Source organism: Tasmannia lanceolata, unplaced genomic scaffold (genome assembly GCF_043159265.1).
Source record: "Tasmannia lanceolata isolate RefF3 unplaced genomic scaffold, GAP_Taslan_0.1 ptg000012l, whole genome shotgun sequence".
NCBI classification, from domain to species: domain Eukaryota; kingdom Viridiplantae; phylum Streptophyta; class Magnoliopsida; order Canellales; family Winteraceae; genus Tasmannia; species Tasmannia lanceolata.
The window spans coordinates 5,123,289-5,145,450 of record NW_027518689.1 but is presented as its reverse complement, the minus strand read 5'-3'; the positions used below and the strand labels follow the sequence as shown (position 1 = coordinate 5,145,450).

Sequence of the window (22,162 nt, the reverse complement as noted above, 5' to 3'; positions counted from 1 at the left end):
TGCTTCAATTTCGGCTTCTTGTTTAGGTCGAGTGGCTTCTTCTCGTCGAGCAGCTTCTTCACGCATCAATCTTTGTTTATATGCCGCTAGCGCACGTTTTAACCTCTGCTGATACTGATATGCGTAAATTCTCCTCAACTCATAATGAACTTCTTCCCATAGACGGAATGGTGGCTTGCCCAAGTTACTGCGCTCTAGCATGAAGAATCTCCATTTCGACCTGGCGTCACTGTATACTGTCACCTTCACTCGACAAATGGTTATTTGATGATCATAACCATAGTGCTTATGTTATGCATCAAGTGCCTTGATCCATTCTAAAACGCATCCTCGAAATCTCCATAGGGATTGTAGTAGTCATCATAACCATAGAAATATGGAACCTGTGGTGCAGATAAATATCGATCCTCTTATCCATTAAAATATGGAGCAACTAGTGGAGCCATTGGGATCGGTATCGACAAATGAAATCAACCGTTTAATATGTCTGTCACGTCAAAAGAAACACAATGCCTTTTGTGAATCTCAAATCGGACTCCTGGATTGCTCGGATAAGCGGTTGGACCAAATGGACGGACGACCAAAGTTGCTCGAAGTAGTAGCTGCGCTTGCTTATAGCTACTGAGAGTGGAGGGCCGCGGGCTCAATATACTTCTCAAGTTGTTCCGAACAACTTGAGTGTTGACTAGGGGTGTTCATTATTCAGTTATAACCGAATAACCGAACCGAACCGAATTGGTTCTGTCGGTTCGGTTCGGTTTCGGTTTTTTTTTTTGGAAATTCGGTTATTCGGTTTCGGTTATCTCAAAAAAAAATTCGATTAACCGAAATAACTGAAATAATGATAAAAACCATTATTTAAAAAAAAAAAGTGCTATATGGGCACTCCGTAGGATGATCAAAACCGTCCATTTGATTGATCACAACATAATTAGGGTGTGCTCAAAAAATCATTTCGATTGGATGATCCTAGCCCTCCGATCGAAACCAAGATTTTGTTTTTTTCCCTCTTTTTCTCACACTATTCGGTTAACCGAAATAACCGAAATAACCGAATTTTTTATCGGTTCGGTTTTTAAAAATTTCGGTTCAGTTTCGGTTACCGAAATTTGATAACCGAAATTATTTCGGTTATCAAATTTCGGTTATTTCGGTTCGGTTATAACCGAATAACCACCCCTAGACTGTTGACGGCGAGATCAATTTCCAGCCAGAAATAACTCAAATGAAGAGAGAGAAAATGGGATGGGGAGATGAGAGAGAAAAGAAAGTTGTTTTCCTTCTTTTCTGATTTTTCTGTTGGAGGGGGGGGGGGGTGCCTAGGCGTAAAAGATGGGGGTGTTACCTCTTTTTCAACTCAAGTTGTAAGTTATCGTATAAGTGTAACTTTCCATAAAAGTAGCCAACATAATAAAGTAACTCTTATTCCTTTACTTTTGTTACCTTTTAATTACCTGGAATTTGAGGTCACCAAGTGACACAAGTTAAGAACAGTAACCATCTTCTATTGCCCCATTTCTTAATTCTTTCTTTCTAAAGTTACTGTAAACTGTAAAGTAACTTTTCTATTATTATTTTTTTATCTCTTATAAAAAGTAACTTTCTCTTATTTCTTTTCTAACTTACTTGACTTGCAGAGTAAGTTTCCCTTGTGCTTCGTTTGGTTGCACAAAAGCTCAGCAGCCGTTGGAATTTGGTTTGGATTTGGCATGCCATTCCATGTTTGATTGCCAAAATAGCATTGGACTCCCTTCGATGTCTCCCATGTAATAATTACTTGTGTGATGATGTGGATTCCTTGTCCCCTCTAAAATCAAATCCTTCCAAAAACTAAAGAATTTTGGTTGAATTTTCAAGGGAATGATGCTCTCTTTCTCTCTCTTCCCTCTCTCTTTCCTCTATCCCTATATTGGTAATGACAACCCTACTTATTCTCCTATTTTCCGAGGATATGCCGTGCAACCAAACACTGCTTCACTATTTTCCGAGGTCATTCTTATCAAATCAAAATGCTTGTCTCCTCCCGTTTGACTTCTATTGACTTCATATTCCACTACTTTCTGAGCAACCCCGAGCAACCGAACGGAGCATTGAGGACAAGTGGCAAGCTTTTATTGAATGGCTCTGTCACTCTCTTTAGCCACCTCCACGAGCTCCTCTTTAACACCCTTCTAAAGCTGGCTTTTTCTTGTGGAACACGGCAAGACCAAAGGAAAAAAAAACACAAGACAAGCTTGCCTTTTCCGACTTTATCTCTTTTGCCTTTTGATGGATAGCCACGTAGCCCAGTCCTTTTCTTTCAGGGTTGAACACGGCAACAACAAGCTTAGGTATACAATCCGAGAACTACAAAACTGTGTCCGAGATGTCCGGTATCCAAATCAGCTCCCCAAAATCAGCGAGATGCACGGTGAAGATGGCGGGCAGCGGGGTGTCTAGGTTGCGCTTAAGGGACAAAATCGAGTGAGGGTTTAGGATGGAAGGAAGGGCAAAAATTAGGGGCTGTTAAGATTGATTTGAATGGGCATTGGGGATTGGTTTTGGGACTGAAGGTGAGGATGCGGAAAGAGATGAAGGTGGTTGGTGGTGAAGGGCTTAGGATATGAAAGTGAAAGAAGGGGTGGGCAAATCTGCTGGCGGTAAAGTTGAAATTTGCTGGGTATAGGGACTGGTTTAGGGTAGTATGGTGGTGGCGATGGAGAAGATGGCGGGGAGAGGTGGTGTTCTTACAGGGAATGGGTGCTGCGGCGTTGGAGGTTGAAGATGACCTTGAAACCTGTAACTCAAATCTTTTGCTCTGATGTCTCTTTCCGTAGATGCTTGGATCTTTGGTTCTGATACCAAATTTGATGTAGGACCGGGAAAGAGAAATAGAGGAAAGAGGAGAAAAGAGTAGAATAAGAGGAGAGAAGAATAGAGGAGAAAGAGGAGGAGGAAGAAGAAATCTTAGGGAGAAGAAGAGAGGAAATTAGAGGGCAGAATCACAATCAATCTTTATTCATCAAAACTTAAAATCCCTAATACATGAGGCCTATATACAGGCAATTGAAATACAATTCCATGAAAAATAAAAACCCTAAAACTAAAACATGAAAATAAAATCCTAGAAACTAAATAACATGGAAATAAATGCCTAGAAATCCTAATGAGCAAATACGCCGCTTATTGGCCTGCAATCTGCATCAGATAGATTCAAAGTTTGATTGGGAGAGAACTCCTTCAACCAGCAGTCCATCTTCCTAGAGTAGAATTTCTGAACCAGTGGCTATCTTTCGGTCACCCTAATCTTCAATTATTTCCATATTGATCGGGCCTGGGCTTCCACACTTGGCCACTCCTTGCTACGATGGTCTCCCGCATATTTACACTACATCAGGGGTCCACCAAGGACCAGGGGAAGATTGTACCTCCTGAAATGGTAATTTACATTCATAATAGAAAGGAAAAAATTGAGAATGATATGTCCCTACTAAACAGAACCAAAAGAGAAAGAAATGATATACAGAATAATTTAAGATTAGTCACTCGGGTAATGATCCCTAATTTTTAGTGTCATACTGATGCCTCCCTTAGTCAATTTGTTCACTTCTTCATTAGCCGCTCATAATCGATGATTTAGAAGCAGCTTGATCACAATGCAAAGATCAACAATTTCAAAGAAGATGGAAGCATGGTGTGTGGGTCTTCAGATAATCCCTTAACCAAAGAAATAACATTACTAGAATCAACTTCTATCATGCAAGCACCAGTAAAACAGTCCTTGAAGATCTGCACCCTGTTAAGAGAGCTTTAGCTTTCACTTCATTTGCATCTGTCATACCGCAGGGTGCAAAAAAGCATTTGATAACTTCACCCAATTGATTACTAAAGTACCCCTAATACCAGCAGGTCCAAGATTTCCTTTAGAACTACCATCAAAGTTGAGTTTGATGATGTCAATCAGTTGTGGTAATCGCTCATGTGTGTGCCAATTATAGTAACTCTAATTAGAAGTTTATGTATGTGCGGCAGTATCTACAACTTGTAATGAGTTCTGTTTTTTCAATGATGAATAATATCTATCTTTATTCAAAAAGTATATCTAGTAACCACTCATATATGTGTGCCAATTATAGTAACTCTAGTTAGAAGTTTTTGTATGTGGGGCAATCTCTACCCCCTTGTAATGGCTTCTGTTTTTTCAATAATATCTATCATTATTAAAAAATGTATCGATAGTAATTAGTAGCTCTAACTGGAACTTCCTAACAAGTATCAAATGGTTGAAAATGAAATAGTTCACCAAATTGAGGATATCTGTCCCCGAAGCTGTATTTGAATTTTATCGATATCAACATTTACCACATGTTACTCATCTTGCCAAAATTACATCCATTACCTCTCAGGGCTGTCTTGCAGTAGTCCTTCCATTCATTACAAGAAATTATGGTCAAATAAGTGTAAACTAACAAGAAATTTGTGTTCCTCTTTGCAAAAAAATTGTATTTCTAAAGAAAAATCTTGTGTTTGACGTAAAATCTTGATACATGCACTAGTTTACATTTGGGTATGTTTGGTTTTCATGATGTTTATGTATAGGAAATGCTTATGATATTGTTTAGGATAAAGAACAACATATCCTTTCTGGTCTGGATTGGGTTTAGTTTGAAGCTACCATATGATATTGTTTAGTACAAAAAACACCATTTACTTTTTGGTCTTGGTTGGGTTTATTTTCAAACTACCATGAAACTAAAGTCAAGGAATTAGCTTGGCCCAAGAAGTAAATGCACATAAACAATCAAGTCTACCGTTCTGATAGAACCGATTTTGATCTAAACATGACCCAGAGTAGGTCAGTTCCATTTACACCATTTGAAATTGAATGGCCCTACCAACTTGCACCCTACTAATGCAATATTTTTTTAGCTGAATGAGAAAGGATGATACCCTAAGTATGGGAAATGGGAGATTGTTCTATATCAAAATCTTAGGTGTAGTGGTGTACCAATACCTAAACTAGCTTACCATAATATTAAACCTTAGCACCTCAAAGAAGAATTAGCAACATCAGCTAATACTGAGTCTAGAACATCTATTGGAAAATGACAATGCTGTCATTCATGGATAGGAAGGTAAGTAGCTGGCTGATTACCAAAGCAAAGATGGAGAAAAACAGAAAATTTCATGTTAAGTCTGTAAGAAGCTATCGACTAAAATCAGAAGGGAAATGATAGATTCGCTCCTTTTTTTTACTTGGGATTGCCATCCCTAGTGTAAAAGAGTAGTCATAAATACAATAGAGGCAACTGTCCCAAGTAAAAAAGCGGCGAATATGTCACTTCCCAAATCAGAAACATGTGATGCCATGTGTTTCACATGGGGGCTATGTCATCTCAACTTTATTAGTTCACGCAGAAATAGTTTAGACTTTAGACAATAGAGTGATTATCACTACTCCGGTCGGGAAGTTCCTAAAAACTTTTAATTACTTGAAAAAGAAAAGCCCCTCCAAATTGGGCATAAAGAACTGACCAGTTTATTCCTGAATGTGTAAATGATCTTTCTATATGATTCATGTAAACGATCTTTGCAATGACAAAATTTAAAAACTGTTTCTCCATATAGCATTAATGTTAATACCCTCTCTGTTGCATGAGAGAGAGCCTCTTTAACAAACATGAGTAGTTATCAAACCAATGCAGTGTCGGTATGATTTCCCATATTATCAGTTAATGATGCTTTTTAGCAGTATCAGAAAGGAGAATCTAGATAATATTTGATGCATGTTTCTAAAGTAAATTCCTTGGATGTTGTTTCTGTTTATGTTAAACCTTATTGAACATGAATAAAATCTGTCCTGCAAAGGGCACATTAATTCAACAATTTAGTCATGACCACTGGAAGTAAATTACTGTTTTATTCAATTCTAGAAATATTAAATATCTACAAAAACATTAAAATAATGTTTTTTGTTTTCTTACATCGCTTTGACCTACCTGATATTCTAGTTGGAACTTGAAGTTGTAATTTATCTTTTGATAGATTGCTGGCAATTCCTGAACTGAATGATTGGCTTTATACTAATGGCTATTCAACCTCTTGCATTGCCTTTGTTCTTGAAATGTAACCTGGAAAGGCTTTTGGATCTGATTGCTAGCGCCATTAAGGTCACTGAATTCACTTCAAAAAGAAAATGAAGCATGTGAAACAGTAGTTTTACTGTGACTGACTACATTCTGCTAATTAACTCTTCAAAACCATTTATCTACTAAGCTTTGCTATGGATGACCATGTACCAAATTCTCAACCTCTTCATATAACAATTATCTTCTTCAGAGGGTCAAAGCCCCCAAGTTTCCTAATGAAGCTTAGTAATTATGCTTGAGTGTTTGTTCATGGATGCTTCCTTAAATTGAATCCCCTTCAATTTTTGTGTTTTGGCTCATGTAATGTGTGAAATAGACACACATCATTTAGCTGATTTATCTAGACCCTAACATGCAATGGTCAGACTCAATAGGTGAAGTAGATGTAAAATCAATTCTCAATAAAATTCCACATGCAATGGTTGTTGGACTCAACAGGTTAAATAGATGTAAAATCAACGCTCAATAACATTTGGGCCCAATTAGATACCCTTAAATTAGGATTTGGAGTTCGAAATCCAAATCCGTGTTTGACTCCTCGCTTAAGGGCTAGGATTTGGATCAAATCCTTATTATTTTCAAATCAATAAATTACAAAGAGGCAGTAAGATTTGAGAATCTGTTTCAAAACATATTCTTTATAAATCAAAATTGCCGGGCACCCCCTTCGTCTTCAATTGACTCCATCAAGTCTGCCCTCCTCCATTGTCCATCGACCTTTGATGTTACGTGCTTAGATGGGTCCCACTCACGTAGAATAAATTACTTTATATTTGGTGGTATTTTCTCACTAATTGTGGTTAGGATAAGAGTCTTAGGGATAAGGGTTGTCTAGAACTCTAGATTGGCTTAGGTAGGAGTTTTAGAGGAATTGGTAAGTTGATTTTCTATAAATAATATGTAACTAATCTTTTTCAAATTAGGCTCTGTTCCTTTCGGTTTAAAAATGGACGTAAATTTTGTTTTATGATGTAAAAATGAACATAAAACAAATTTTACGTCGAATGAAAAATTTTACCCCAGAAAATTGTGTTTTGAGCACAAAGGTGGACTGACCCTTCCCTTGAAGCGAGTCAAGAGGCTGATCTTCCCTCTAAGAAGATCAATCACAAGCGAATTGATTTGGGTTTGTAACATTTGACCCTTTTCCAAAACCTCTGCGCTCTCATTGCAGATCGCAGGTAAGCTCCATCGACCATCTCTCTCTCTCTCTCTCTCTCTCTCTCTCCAGATCCAAACCGAAGAGAGAAGGTACAAAACCTATGAACTCTGTTCCTGACCCTCTGCTCGTCCCGTCCTTCTATTTTCTACTGTTTTTTCCTGTCAAGTCTCATAGAAAATCACTCTTAGGACTGGTTGATTTCTGGTCTTTTTTGTTTTAGGGTTTTAATTATGGAACCTTTGTGATGGGTTTCTCTTGTAATGATGCTTTGACGCTTCTCTGCTGATCAGCTTTCCTTGCGAGTTGTGACATGTGGGTGGATTTGTAGCTTATTTTACTAGCATTAGGCTCTGGCAAATGTTGGATAAATGTTTTTTTTGTATACACTTTACAAGTGTATATAAGCCACAGACCCTACCAACGTCTCTTCCCATTAAAAATGATTAAAACCTTGCAATCAAGAGTGTGAAACGTATATAAAATAAAGCAATGAATAAAAAATTATTAAATACATTAAAGTCTCAGCTGTTAAAAAATATATTGTAATGATGAAACGTATAGCAAAATGAATAACAAGGAAAACTGTTTGGTATTTGAAATTTGATTCAAAAGTCAAAAAGCTTTTAAGGCATTAAATGATTAAAAATATCCAACAATCCCCCACATGAATCAAAATTCAAATCAAATATGGGCAAATTTGAAATATCATGCAATGGGTGAAGGTGTCTTGTGGACTTGAACCTACACTAAGTATTTATATATTTGAGTCTATAAAGTTTCAAGTGAACTACGTCTTGAACTAAGAACCTTGAGTAATAGACCTTCATATATTACACACACGATATCGGCAATGTAACCGTGTTCTATCAGGGTAGCACATTTCGGCCATGCGCTGATCCTGTTTCATGAGCGCTCTAGAGAACAAGCCTTAATTCTCATAGGAAGCGGCCCCACTTCCACACTCATATAGGTGAGTCCATCAAGGGTACCTGTAACTATGCACCCCGCTTATAGACAGCTATAGACCCATTCAGAGCAAAGCTCTTCTTCCATATTGTTACAATTAGCACTATTTACATCTTAGAGATAGGCCAAGAGAAGTCTTTCATTCTCTTAAAAATTAAGTATAGTGCTTTTACCGATCACTCGAATAACTTGTTTTTCCCATTGAACCTAGTTCTTGGGATCTCCAGTCATATAGGTTGGGTTGCCGTTATTGGTGATTCTATTTGATAGGCTTTAGCCCCATCCCTCTTGATGTTTTAGCCACTAGCTTTTTGGCTAGTCCTTTGGTCAGTGGATCTGCTAAGTTTCTCTCTGACTTTATAAAGTCAATTGTAACTGCCCCTTCTGAAAGTAATTGCCTCACATTATTGTGCCTCAGACGTATGTGTCTGGATTTACTATTATATGTTCTGCTCTTAGCCCTTGCTATTGTAGTTTCACAATGAATAGAAATAGCTGGAATTGGCTTGCACCATAGAGGAATATCTGCTAACGGATTCCTAAGCCACTCCGCTTCTTGTCCTGCTTTATCTAAAGCAATAAATTCAGATTTCGTGGTGGAACATGCTTTACAGGTTTGCTTGGTAGATTTCCAAGCAATAGCACCACCACCCAAAGTGAAAATATATCCACTTGTGGATTTTGTTTCTTCAAAATCTGAAATCCAGTTTGCATCGCTATATCCTTCTAATACAGCCGGATAACTACCATAGTGGAGTCCAAACTCCATTGTGGCTTTCAGATATCTTAAAATTCTGATAACTGCATCCCAGTGTTCTTGATTAGGGTTATTAGTGTATCTACTTAGCCTACCAACTACGTAAGCTATATCTGGTCTAGAGCAGTTCATTAGATACATTAAACTGCTTATAATTCTAGAGTATTCTAATTGGGATATACTTTTTCCTTTATTTTTCTTAAGTTTTGAACTAGGATCATATGGTAGACTCAAGGGAGCACTATCAAATTTGTTAAATTTAAGGATCTTTTCAACATAATGAGATTGTGTCAAAACAATCCCTTCGGAATTTCTAATTATCTTAATCCCTAAGATTACATCTGCCAATCCAAGATCTTTCTTGTCAAAGTTCTTTGACAAAAGATTCTTGGTGTCATTTATAACATCCAAACTCGTACCGATGACTAACATACATGCAGATCGAAAGTCTAGAATTACCTTCAAATCTACTGTATATACATTTATCAGAATCACTTATGGTAAAACCATTTGATAACACTACTTTATCAAATTTCTCATGCCATTGTTTTGGCGCTTGTTTTAAACCATAAAGGGATTTTATAAGTTTACACACTTTATGTTCTTGACCAGGGACTGCAAATCCCTTAGGTTGTTCCATGTAAATTTCTTCTTCTAATTCTCCGTTTAGGAAAGCGGTTTTAACATCCATTTGATGGATTTCTAAGTCATAGATAGCCGTTATAGCTATCAACATCCTTATTGTAGTAATCCTAGTTACAGGAGAATAGGTGTCAGAAAAGTCTATCCCTTCTTCTGTTTAAAACCTTTGGCTACTAATCTAGCCCTAAATTTTTCTATGGATCCATCGGCTCTAAGTTTCTTTTTAAAAATTCATTTACAACCTATTGGTTTACACCCTGGAGGTAAATAAGTTAACTCCCATATGTTATTTAACATAATGGATTCTATTTAACTGTTTATAGCTTCTTTCCAAAAGTTTACATTCAAAGAAGACATAAATTCTTTAAAAGTAGATGGGTCATCCTCTACCAAGAAGGTATAAAAGTCAGAGCCAAAGTCAGTAGCTTTATTTGCTCTTAGACTTCTTCTAGGTTCTACATCTAGGTTATCTTCTTCTCTATCTCGTTTTCTTCCTTTAGGTTCCTGGTTTTTCATTTGAGGAATACCATGACTACATGATGCAACTTCTGTTGGAGGTATTAGAGATTAACTCACACTTATTTATTTAAGAGGAAATACATCCTCAAAAAGTTATGCATCTCTAGACTCTAATATAGTGCTTACATCTATAGAATTATGTTCAGATTTTATCACTAGAAATAAAAAATCTACATTGTTTTGTGCATATCCTATGAACACACAATCCACTGTTTTAGATCTTAACTTTGTTTTCTTAGGGGTAGGTAAGCTCACTTTAGCTAAACACTCCCACACTTTAAGGTATTTAAGACTTGGTTTTCTACCTTTCCATAACTCGAATGGAGTTCCATTTTCATTCTTATAAGGTATTTTGTTTAATATATAACAAGTAGACAATAGTGCTTCCCCCCACATGTTGAGTGGTAGCCCTGAACTAGTTAGCATGGCATTTACCATGTCAATTAGAGTCCTATTTTTTCTTTCTGCAATTCCATTTTGTTGTGGAGAATAAGGTGTCGTCACCTCATGAATAATTTCATATTTTCTACAATATTCAGAAAATTCATTTGAGGTGTATTCACCACCTCGATCTGATCTAAGTATTTTAATCTTTTTTTCTAACAGATTTTCTACTTCAGTTTTATAAGTTACAAATTTTTCTAAGGCTTCATCTTTAGATTTAAGAAGTATACCATTGCATATTTAGATTTATCATCTATAAAGGTTATAAAGTATTTATTTCCTCCTCTAGTAATAGTGTTCTTTAGGTCTCAAACATCACTATGTATTAGTCCTAGGATTTCTAAATTTCTTTCTATTGATTTAAATGATTTTTTGCTAAATTTTGATTGAACACATATTTGACACTTTGGTTTTTGTTCAATGGAAACATTTGGAATCATATATAAGTTCTTCATCCTTTTGATAGATTAAGAATTTACATGTCCTAATCTACCATGCCACACATCATAAGATTCAACAAAATAAGCAGAAAACTCAAAAACTTTATTGATTTCATTCATTGATACATTAAACCATTTAAATCAATAGAAAGAAATTTAGAAATTCTAGGACTAGTACATAGTGATGTTTGAGACCTAAAGAACACTATTACTAGAGGAGAAAATAAATACTATAACCTTTATAGATGATAAATCTAAATATGCAATGGTATATCTTCTTAAATCTAAAGATGAAGCCTTAGAAAAATTTGTAACTAATAAAATTGAAGTAGAAAATCTGTTAGAAAAAAGAATTAAAATACTTAGATCAGATCGAGGTGGTGAATACACCTCAACTGAATTTTATGAATATTGTAGAAAATATGGAATTATTCATGAGGTGACGGCACCTTATTCTCCACAACAAAATGGAATTGTAGAAAGAAAAAATAGAACTCTAATTGACATGGTAAATGCCATGCTAACTAGTTTAGGGCTACCACTCAACATATGGGAGGAAGCATTATTGTCTGCTTGTCATTTATTAAACAAAATACCCTATAAGAATGAAAATGGAACTCTATTCGAGTTATGAAAAGGTAGAAAACCAAGTCTTAAATACCTTAAAGTGTGGGGTGTGTTTAGCTAAAGTGAGCTTACCTCCCCCTAAGAAAACAAAGTTAGGATCTAAAACAGTGGATTGTGTGTTCATAGGGTATGCACAAAACAGTGCAGCTTATAGATTTCTAGTGGTAAAATCTGAACATAATTCTATAGATGTAAACACTATATTAGAGTCTAGAGATGCAGAATTTTTTGAGGATGTATTTCCTCTTAAACAAATAAGTGTGAGTCAATCTCTAATACCTCAAACAGAAGTTGTATCAAGTAGTCATGGTTTTCCTCAAATGAAAAACCAAGAACCTAAAGGAAGAAAACGACATAGAGAAGAAGCTAACCTAGATGTAGAACCTAGAAGAAGTCTAAGTGCAAATAAAGCTACTGACTTTGGCTCTGACTTTTATACCTTCTTGGTAGAGGATGATCCATCTACTTTTAAAGAAGCTATGTCTTCTTTGGATGTAAACTTTTGAAAAGAAACTATAAACAGTGAAATATAATCCATTATGTCAAATAACACATGGGAGTTAACTGATTTACCTCCAGGGTGTAAACCAATAGGTTGTAAATGGATTTTTAAAAAGAAACTTAGGACCGATGGATCCATAAAAAAATTTAAGGCTAGATTAGTAGCCAAAGGTTTTAAACAGAAAGAATGGATAGACTTTTTTGGCACCTATTCTCCTGTAACTAGGATTACTACAATAAGGATGTTGATAGCTATAGCGGCTATCTATAACTTAGAAATCCATCATATGGATGTTAAAACTGCTTTCCTAAACGGAGAATTAAAAGAAGAAATTTACATGGAACAACCTGAGGGATTTGCAGTCTTTGGTCAAGAACATAAAGTGTAAACTTATAAAATCCTTTTATGGTTTAAAACAAGCGCCAAAACAATGGCATGAGAAATTTGATAGAGTAGTGTTATCAAATGGTTTCACCATAAATGATTCTGATAAATGTGTATACAGTAGATTTGAAGGTAATCCTGAAGTTTTGATCTGCCTGTATGTCGATGATATGTTAATCATTGGTACGAGTCTACCCGACCTAGCACACAAGCAACTGGAGCTGAAAGGGAAGGAGATTCAAGAACTGAGTGTAGTCCGGAGCGAAGGATCTGTAAGAGAATAAGCAACTGGATCTGAAAGAGAGGAGGATCAAAAAGCATGCCTTGAATCATGCGCTGTTAATAGAGAGGAAGACAGGATAGACGGGGAAGAAGCCAGTAAGCGAGATTGAGATTCATAGCCAGGGTCAAGAATTTTTTGGCAAAGAACTTTGACATGAAAGATCTTGGATTAACAGATGTAATTTTAGGGATTAAGATAATTAGAAATTCAGTAGGGATTGTTTTGACATAATCTCATTATGTTGAAAAGATCCTTAGAAAATTTAACAAATTTGATTGTACTCCCTTGAGTGTAGCATATGATCCTAGTTCAAAACTTAAGAAAAATAAAGGAAAAAGTATATCCCAATTAGAATACTCTAGAATTATAAGCAGTTTAATGTATCTAATGAACCGCTCTAGACCAGATATAGCTTACGCAGTTGGTAGGCTAAGTAGATACTCTAGTAACTCTAGTCAAGGACACTGGGATGCAGTTATCAGTATTTTAAGATATCTGAAAGGCACAGTGGAGTTTAGACTCCACTATGGTAGTTATCCTGCTGTATTAAAAGGATACAACGATGCAAACTGGATTTCAGATTCTGAAGAAACAAAATCCACAAGTGGATATATTTTCACTTTGGGTGGCGTTGCTGTCGCTTGGAAATCTACTAAGAAGACCTGTAGAGCACGTTCCACCATGGAATCTGAATTTAGTGCTTTAGATAAAGCAGGAGAAGAAGCGGAGTGGCTTAGGAATCTGTTAGCAGATATTCCTCTGTTTAACTTGTTGGATAAATGTTTGGGGTCAAGATGATTAGTTCAACAATCTACTCAATATATGATCTGGAAATTGAAACTGAAATTACCTTTGATGATCTTGAATGTAAACCTCAAACCCGTTAGCAAAAACCAAACTAAAAAATAATGAAAGTGAAGTGAAATTTCAAATATAGATGAGTGGTAGAGGCACGTTACGGATTAACGCTACCTTTAAGATAGATTATCGCCCCCACCACGAACGGTATGCAATCGGGTTCTCTTGCGACCTATCTCCAGGATACAACACCATTATACTTGTCTTTGACGGTGTGCACGCACCAGCTCGGACCTTGCGAACACGATTGATGCCTAACAATTTGCCCAAAAGAAAAGAACTTGAGAAGGCTTCCAAAATCAAGAAATGGGAAAATTAAAAAAGAATTTGTAATAGACAAGTCTGTAACAGAGAGATGATAGAGAGCCCTTTTCTTTTGTGTCTGTGTATATCTACCACCAAATGGAAGATAAGAATCCTTTTATATGCACTTTACAAGTGTATATAAGCCACAGACCCAACCCGTTAGCAAGAACGAAACTAAAAAATAATGAAAATGAAGTGAAATTTCAAATAGAGATGAGTGGTGGAGGCACGTTACGGATTAACGCTACCCTTAAGATAGATTATCGCCCCCCCCCACCACGAACGGTATGCAATCGGGTTCTCTTGCGACCTATCTCCAGGATACAACACCATTATACTTGTCTTTGACGGTGTGCACGCACCGGCTTGGACCTTGCGAACACGATTGATACCGAACAATTTTCCCAAAAGAGAACTTGAAAAGGCTTCCAAAATCAAGAAATGGGAAAATTAAAAAAGAATTTGTAACAGACAAGTCTGTAACAGAGAGATGATAGAGAGCCCTTTTCTTTTGTGTCTGTGTATATCTACCACCAAATGGAAGATAAGAATGCTTTTTTTTATATACGTTTCACACTCTTGATTGCAAGGTTTTTATTCATTTTTAATGGGAAGAGATGTTGGTAGGATCTGTGGCTTATATACACTTGTAAAGTGTATACAAAAAGAACATTTATCCAACAACAAATTGTTGCTTCTTTTTTTTAATAGTATTGTTGCTTCTTTTTTGGAGAATATTTTGCTTCGATTTGTTTTGCTTTCGGGATCTGGTAATCTTTGTTCATTTTAGGGTTTTTTCTCGAAGATTAGGTGGACAATGCAGTACTAGGCCTGATATCTTAAGGCAACATCAAATTGACTAGTTGTACTCAAGCAATCAGAAACTTCTGTTGAACTTCGTAGTATTGTTGAAGAAGTAAAATTGGGGAAGACTATGATTATTGAAGTTCTTACAGTGACTGTAAAGTTAATGTAGTAATTATTTAGTAACGTAGTTATTATTTCATAACTAAGTTGAAAAACTCGAACCACGATTGAATCTGTTTGAAGAAGTAAAATTGGGGAAGACTATGACTGTTGAAGTTCTAACTGAATGTAAAGTTAATGTAGTTATAATTTAATAACGTAGTTATTAACTTATTATTTAGTAACTAAGTTGAAAAACTCAAATAACGATTGCATACCTGCACACTCAAATTGACTTTTGATCAAGATGCAGACCAGGTTTAGTGCAACTCAGTTTTTTTTTAAATGATAAACTTTGAGCAAGTATTAAAAAATAAATTATGAAGAGAGATGGAGGAAATACCTATATAATCTTCTTTTTCCTTTCCTTTTGCCCTAAATATATATAGACATCATAGTCATGAGGTGTTGTTTATAATAGCTCTTACAATTCTTAGCCAGTGTTTGCTTAAGGTTGTGTTGTCTGATTTAATGACCACCAAGGTTTTAAATTTCGGTTTCGGTGTCGGTTTTGGCCACCACCAAAACCGAAATGTTTCGGTTTTAGGCCGAAATTTCGGCCGAAATCATGTAAAAATATGATTATGATTTCGTTTATTCTTTTAATTTCGACCGAAAAGTCTAAAATTTCATAATTTTCGGAGGAAATTATAACGTTTCGGTGTACTTTTTAAAAATTTCGGTGGAAATTTTGTAAAAAAAATCCAAAAAACTGAAATTTCGGCTAAATTTCGGAATTTCGGTGAAATTTCGTTAAAATTTCGGCGAAATATTGTAAAGAAACGATTTCATGTGAATTTCGTTTAGGTTTGTGCCGAAACTGAAATATTTCGGCTGAAACGAAACGTTTCGGCCGAAATTTTAAACCATGATGACCACTATTCCACCTTTCTCTTTTCTGTTCTATGGCTAATAGCAACCTTATTAATGAAGAGAAGAAAAAGAAATTGCATTGGGTGATTTAAAGCTAGCCTAGCTAAACAATCCTTTGTCGAGAGTCTAACTCGTTTGCCTTTTCAAAGGACAAATGTTCACTTCTTTATTTTCCGTTTAAAAGCATAGGCATACATATGATGGTTAATATGCCCCTGAATTTGGGTTGTGGCTTGCTGAAATTTTCCTTCCAGCTCGTGGCAGGCGTTTGTTGGTAGGCTTATGCTTGGCTCTATATATAGTTGGTTCTGTTAATAAATTTGTTCACAATATTCTTTGCCAAGACTTTCTACACTTTTGTCTCGAAATTATGGTTATTTCACCCTTTCAACTGCTCCTTAGCTGCCTCCTTTATAAGCATAATTCTATTAGTAGATACTAGGTAGAAGGCTTATTATTGTCTTTCATGTGGCATTTCATGGATTTTGAAATTAAATGTAGTTTCACTTGCACAGCAACGTGGTTTGAAATATCTAGCCGTGTAGAGTGGCTTGTCTATTTCAGCAGGTTAACATGTTACCATTATGATATGCAGAGCATGTGTCATCAACATTAAATGATATTAATATTGTGAAATTCTAGTATGTTCTCAAGCTATGTTACCAGTTTTAGCTGTGTTCTGCATAAACTATACTTTTCTATCGAAGCTATAATCTATGGTTGAATTTTCAAAATCTCCAAACAATTCCCATGCTGCCTGGGACTGCAATTTCCATCAAATGTAGCATCAGATTCCAGTCACCTAGCAGAAGGAAAAGGTTACCTGTGGGTGCCTTTTATAAGAGATTTAATCTGACCGAGGAATTTCTTCGTCTTTTTCCTGAATGTGTGCAAATCCAGTGCAGGTGAAAGAACCCATTTGTTTGCTATGTTGGCTTCATTTTTTTGATATAATTTAAACCATTTGTATATGTACTCTTCAAGTGGAAATCAGTGAGGTAATGGGTTGTTCAAATCTTTATCTTTATTTTGTTTTTCCTAATCTTTGTGGTACTCTGTTTTTTAATCCTTAACATGACTATGTGTCTATGTATTTGACTTTTTGCTTGTTACTTTGATTTTTGCTCGGGCCCATCTAAGTGGAAGGTCCAGATTGGTGTTTAAAAACTACAAGGCCTAGGAAAGCATGGTGGCTGAAATGGGTTTCTATTTAGAAATTGATCCTTCTACTTGGATTTAAACAACCCAACTGGTCCCAGGGAAGTTAAAGATTATTCATTAAGTACCAGAGTCTGACATGGTTGTCTTGGTAGTAATTTTGAATTCCTGGTAAGTGTTTTTAAGAGCTTTGCTTAATCTTTTTTACAGTCTTCCCAGAAGATTGGCTGAATCTTCGGAGGCAGGTTTTCTTCTCAGGAACCATATAATGGCATTGAATGAAGTGAACTGAGCTGTAAATTGGGGTTCCTTAGAGTTCATTGGTAGAATGTTTCCGTTCTTAGGTGGCCTGGGCATCAGCTATTCTATGGAAACAATGGACATGTGCAATTCTCAACATGGAAATATTCTTGCATTGACAAAATGGTAGAAGGCAATATGCCTTTTGACGGTTTTGTCTAGCTTGGGCATTGCAAAAATTAGAGGCTAATTTTGGAAAGCAAGAAGCTTGATGGAAGCTCTTGCATATTGAATAAAAATAGCCCAAGAATCCCTCTTCCCATACTCTCTCAAGAACGAAACACATGTGCGCGCACTCGCACACACTTTCATTTTGGTTTTGGAGAGCAAGGAGAGCAAGTGCTCTTTTTCATGTCAAAGAGTGGACACTTTCCATCAGCCATGAAGAGTAGGAGGGGAGAGAAGACCTCTGGGCACTTCTCACTTAAGTTATAGAGTTCGAGAAGGATACCTCACGCGTCCTCCAGAAAAGCTTGAGGAATCGACTTGATGATTATCGGCACACCTCTTGCACTCCATTAAGCTAAATTTTTCTTTGATTTTGATGACGACAGATCCAAAGGGATTCAACCATAAGGTTTTATGTTTTACATTCATCCCATAGACTTCATGTTCTGGATTTGCTTATGAGGTTATGCTGCTTAGTTGTTACTTTAATAGACTTCCATTGATGGGCTTTCCTTTAGATTTGCAGAAACTTTTTATAAACTTATTTGCAGCTGTATCCTTTAGTTGAAGAAAGCTTGGTTTGGCTTTAAGCTTGCCCACAAGATTATAGACAGTTCTTAAGCAGTGTCATGTAGAATATAATTCTTTATATTTGTGTCGATTTGTAGAGAAAGGAAAGATGAACTACAAGAAGCATTGCCATTACATCCTTTTCTAAATGGGTGTTTCTGAGTTTTGAGTTTTTTCTTTGTTCATACTCCTAGGATTTCCCTCTCCACCCGCTTCTCATCTTTTTCTTTTTTTTTGCACTTTGCTTTTCTTGGTGAGAGTTGTGATTTATCTCTATGGCTGATGATATTTCTGGTTCTATGGTTTGTTTTGTAGGCTTTGAGTATGATTTGTTGAAAAAGAAATTAGAAGACTGTAAGAGCATTCTGGAAGAGCAGCTGCCCTTGAAATCATTTTACAACTGTTGCTTTGTTTCCTTTTGTCCATGTTACTATCTTCTTTTAGTTATATATTGAGGGGGATCTTTTGTTGTTTCAATTTGTGGAGCTGGACTAAAAGAGAGGCTTACCACAGTTTGTCATTTGGCCTAGTTTTGTGCCCTTTTGAAAGCTGCTTGTGTGTTTAAAGAAAGACCTTGTTATATATTTGTAAAAGGAAGTATGAATGATAAATGACCAGTAGATTATTGGGAGAGAAATAATATCGACACTCCCTTGTATTGAGAATGAGAGACTCTTTTCTATTATGATTGCCTGTTAGCTTCGTATGTTTTGTGGGAGTAAGACAACTAATTAAAAGAGTAAACAGGAATACCATTATCAAAACATATGAACGCGGATATTACTTTCCAATCAACATTTGTGTTTTTGGAACATGTCCCATGCATGTGCCATTGCATCTTCTGTAAAGTTGATCACAGGCTTAAAAACAGACAAGGATGCATGGAAAAGGCAAGTTTTGAATAAAGAAACAATGCAGGGAGTGGCCCCATGATCAGTGGATATGCTTTTGAAGTAATTTTTCACAAGGCCATTTTGGATTTATAAGATTTCAAATCCAAATCCAAATCCAAATAGCATCCAAACGAGAGATTTTGGAATTTAGACAAATCCATAGTCTTAAATGATCATCCAAACAGCATTATTTATGGATTTTAAATCCACAGATTTTTGAATCACAAATCCAAATCCTAATACATGGGCTATCCTTAGGGCCCGTTTGGATGCCGAGAAGATTTTGATTTGGAATTCTCACATTTGCAGCCCTTTTTGCGTTGACATTTGGATCTCGATCAAATCCTTGAATTTCCAATTCAGTGGCTGACAGTGAAAAAAATCAGATTTCCAAATAAGCTGTGGAAATAAGAAGTTGAAAATCCACATATCTAGCAGTTTCCTTCACGCTCTTGGCTCCTCAACCTCTCCCCTACAGCAGGCATTACCCCCTTTCCTTTCTGTCTCCCTCAACATGAGCTGGCAGATCTATTCATTTTGTACTGAAAACTCAATTCCAATTCCAAAAACAAAATCTGAGGTATCCAAACAGGCCCTTAAGGTCATGTTCATTTTGGATTTCGAACATTGATTTTGAGTCCAAAACTAATTATTGGACTTAAAATTGTGTTTAATTCTGAGTTCAATAATCAGCTGAGGACTCGAAATCAATTCTCAAAATCCAAAACAAACAGGGCCTTAGAGAGTTGCCGCCAGCAGACCAGCCCAGACAGGGAGACACATTTTCCCTAAAAAATTTAAGAAAATCTTAGCGTGCATTTTCTGGTTGAAAGCTGAACCAACTCAATTATATCTTATTATGTGTGTTTGAGTTGCATACACTGATCCTCTAAAATTACAATAAAATCCTGGGTAAAATGGGTGTAAAACAAAAATTAGGCCCATTTTTATACTTCCTCTAGAATTAAAATAAAATCCTTGGTAAAATGGGTGTAAAACAAAATTTAAACCCTTTTTTATACTTTAAACTGCGCGTAAGTTTTGTTTTACGCCCATTTACTTCACAAGGAATGGAGCCTTTGATCAAGGGTGTGGAGGAAAAAAACATCTCTAAGATTTCACCAAACCATTGATTCATTGTACCATTCAATTTATGGAGCCTAACCTTTTAAATTATTGGTTCATGATGATATATGTAGGCCATTATGTTAAAGAGCATAACTGTGATCTGTTTGTTACTTAATCCATATCTGAATCTTATCAGTACCAAAATTTACCAGCTGCTACTTATAGAACTAATGTTGATAAGTTCTCTCTTAAATTACTTTTTTCTTCTGAAAGCAACTACTTTTGTAGGGAAATACTGCATGTGTGAACTCAAATTAATTGGAAAAATCTCATGCCTTTGAATGGCTCTATCTTTCTTTCTTTCTTATGGGTAAGCTGGGGTTAGGCAGACCCCTACCAGATATATTAAAATAGAGAGAAAGATACAACATGAAGAGCAAGGAAAACAACCCCTAACACATATGAAGGGGGAACAACAAAAGAGAAGGGACTCAAAGATGAGCCAAACAACATAAACCAAAGAGACGACAAATCAACCAAAGAAAATAAAGGCACCAACAATTTTGAATGGCTCTATCTCTATCAACTGTACAAAGAAATTCAGTGTGCAAACCGTTTATATTGTCTAGTTGGCATTCGGGCCCATTGATCTGGGATCTGGACTATCCAATTGATGGGCCTATAGGACTCATGGATTGGATGCAGTAAGGTTGCGCTTGGAATTCTCGAATCATGAATCAGAATCGGCATCCTAATTGTTTCCTATGCTGATGATTCTCCTGGAAATGGAATGGAAAAAATTTAATAAAAAATATTTCAGTAAAACTTTCATTCTGACTGGGGTACTCCTACAAATAAACGGTATGGATATTTTAATAAGGTGGGCCCCAATGAATTTTCTAATAAATATGTGTTATAGCATGTCTGAACATATCACATTATTTTAAAATAGAGTGGGGTCCACTTGTTCAATGATCTAAAACATTCAGTTGTTAGGCCCAAACATACCACAAAAATAATCTCCACAGGATACTAACTATTTGATCTCAACATTTCTATATGGTGTTATCTACATATTAGAGGGCTACGATCATCCAATGGAGATGGTTTTGGGGGCACAGTCCTGTCGGGGCCCAAAAACTGAATGTTTTGGATCTTCGAACAAGGTGGGCTTCATTGTATTTTTCAAAGTATATGCTCACCTACGCATGGGCAGAATATACAATGGGGTCCACCTATTATATGGCACCGACGTGCATACATCATGTAATGTATATTTGTTTAGAAAATTGACCAGGCCACTTTGTCCAAAGATCCAAATTGTTCATTTGTTGAGCCTCAATGTAAATAGGCAAAAAAAGGGCAGCCCGGTGCACAAAGTTCCTTCCATTGTGGAGTCTGGGGAGGGCTAGATGTACGCAGAGAGGCTATTTCTGTGACTCGAACCTGTAACCACCAGGTCACAATGTTAATAGGCAGTGTCCCAAAAATTATCTCCATCGGATGATTCTAACCCTCCGGTCTAATAAGATACACTATGGATTGAAGAGTTAGGATCATTCTAGGGAGATGATTTTTGAGGCAATATCTATTTACATTGGGACGCAACAAATAAACGGCTTAAATCTTTGAATAAAGTGATACCAAGTGGCATTTTTTTTTAAAAAAAATACACTTTTTATGATGTCCGGCATTTTCAAAGATCTAAACCATTCATCCTTGGTTCCCATGAAAGGTTGAGATAGGGAGAGAGGAGCTCTACTCTTGTCAAACTGGGGGTAAAAGGGGGTGAATTTATCTTTGAATAGGGTGAATTTACCAGCCCCCTTAAAAAATACACTTTTTTATGATGTCCAATTTCTTCAAAGATCTAACCCATTCATTATTGGCAGAGAGAGAGAAAGGTTCGAAAAGGATTTTCCATTAGAGAGGCAGAGAGAGGTTAGAAAAGGTTTTTCCTTCAAAAAAATTTCTTGGAAAACAAACTAATGACAATGGAAGTGTTGGGCATAAAAACTGACACCCAATTGGAGACGTACACGTGGCATGCACGTCTAAACACGCAATGGGTAAAAGGGTAATTTCACACCTTTTATTGAAGCCATAAGAACCATAAACCCTATGATTGTGACTCTAGAATGCAGCCGC

The 22,162-nt window shown here is 36.3% G+C and overlaps 1 protein-coding gene across 1 annotated transcript in view; it reads left to right on the top strand.

The window, feature by feature from the left end:
- LOC143887588 (putative disease resistance protein At4g27220) overlaps positions 1–18,573 on the top strand; it is a 29,529-nt gene extending 10,956 nt beyond the window's left edge. Inside the window, exon 2 of the mRNA XM_077391673.1 lies at positions 18,369–18,573. The gene's annotated coding sequence lies outside the window, so the exon portion shown is untranslated. The remainder of the gene's footprint in view (positions 1–18,368) is intronic.
- The last annotated feature ends 3,589 nt before the right edge of the window (positions 18,574–22,162 follow it).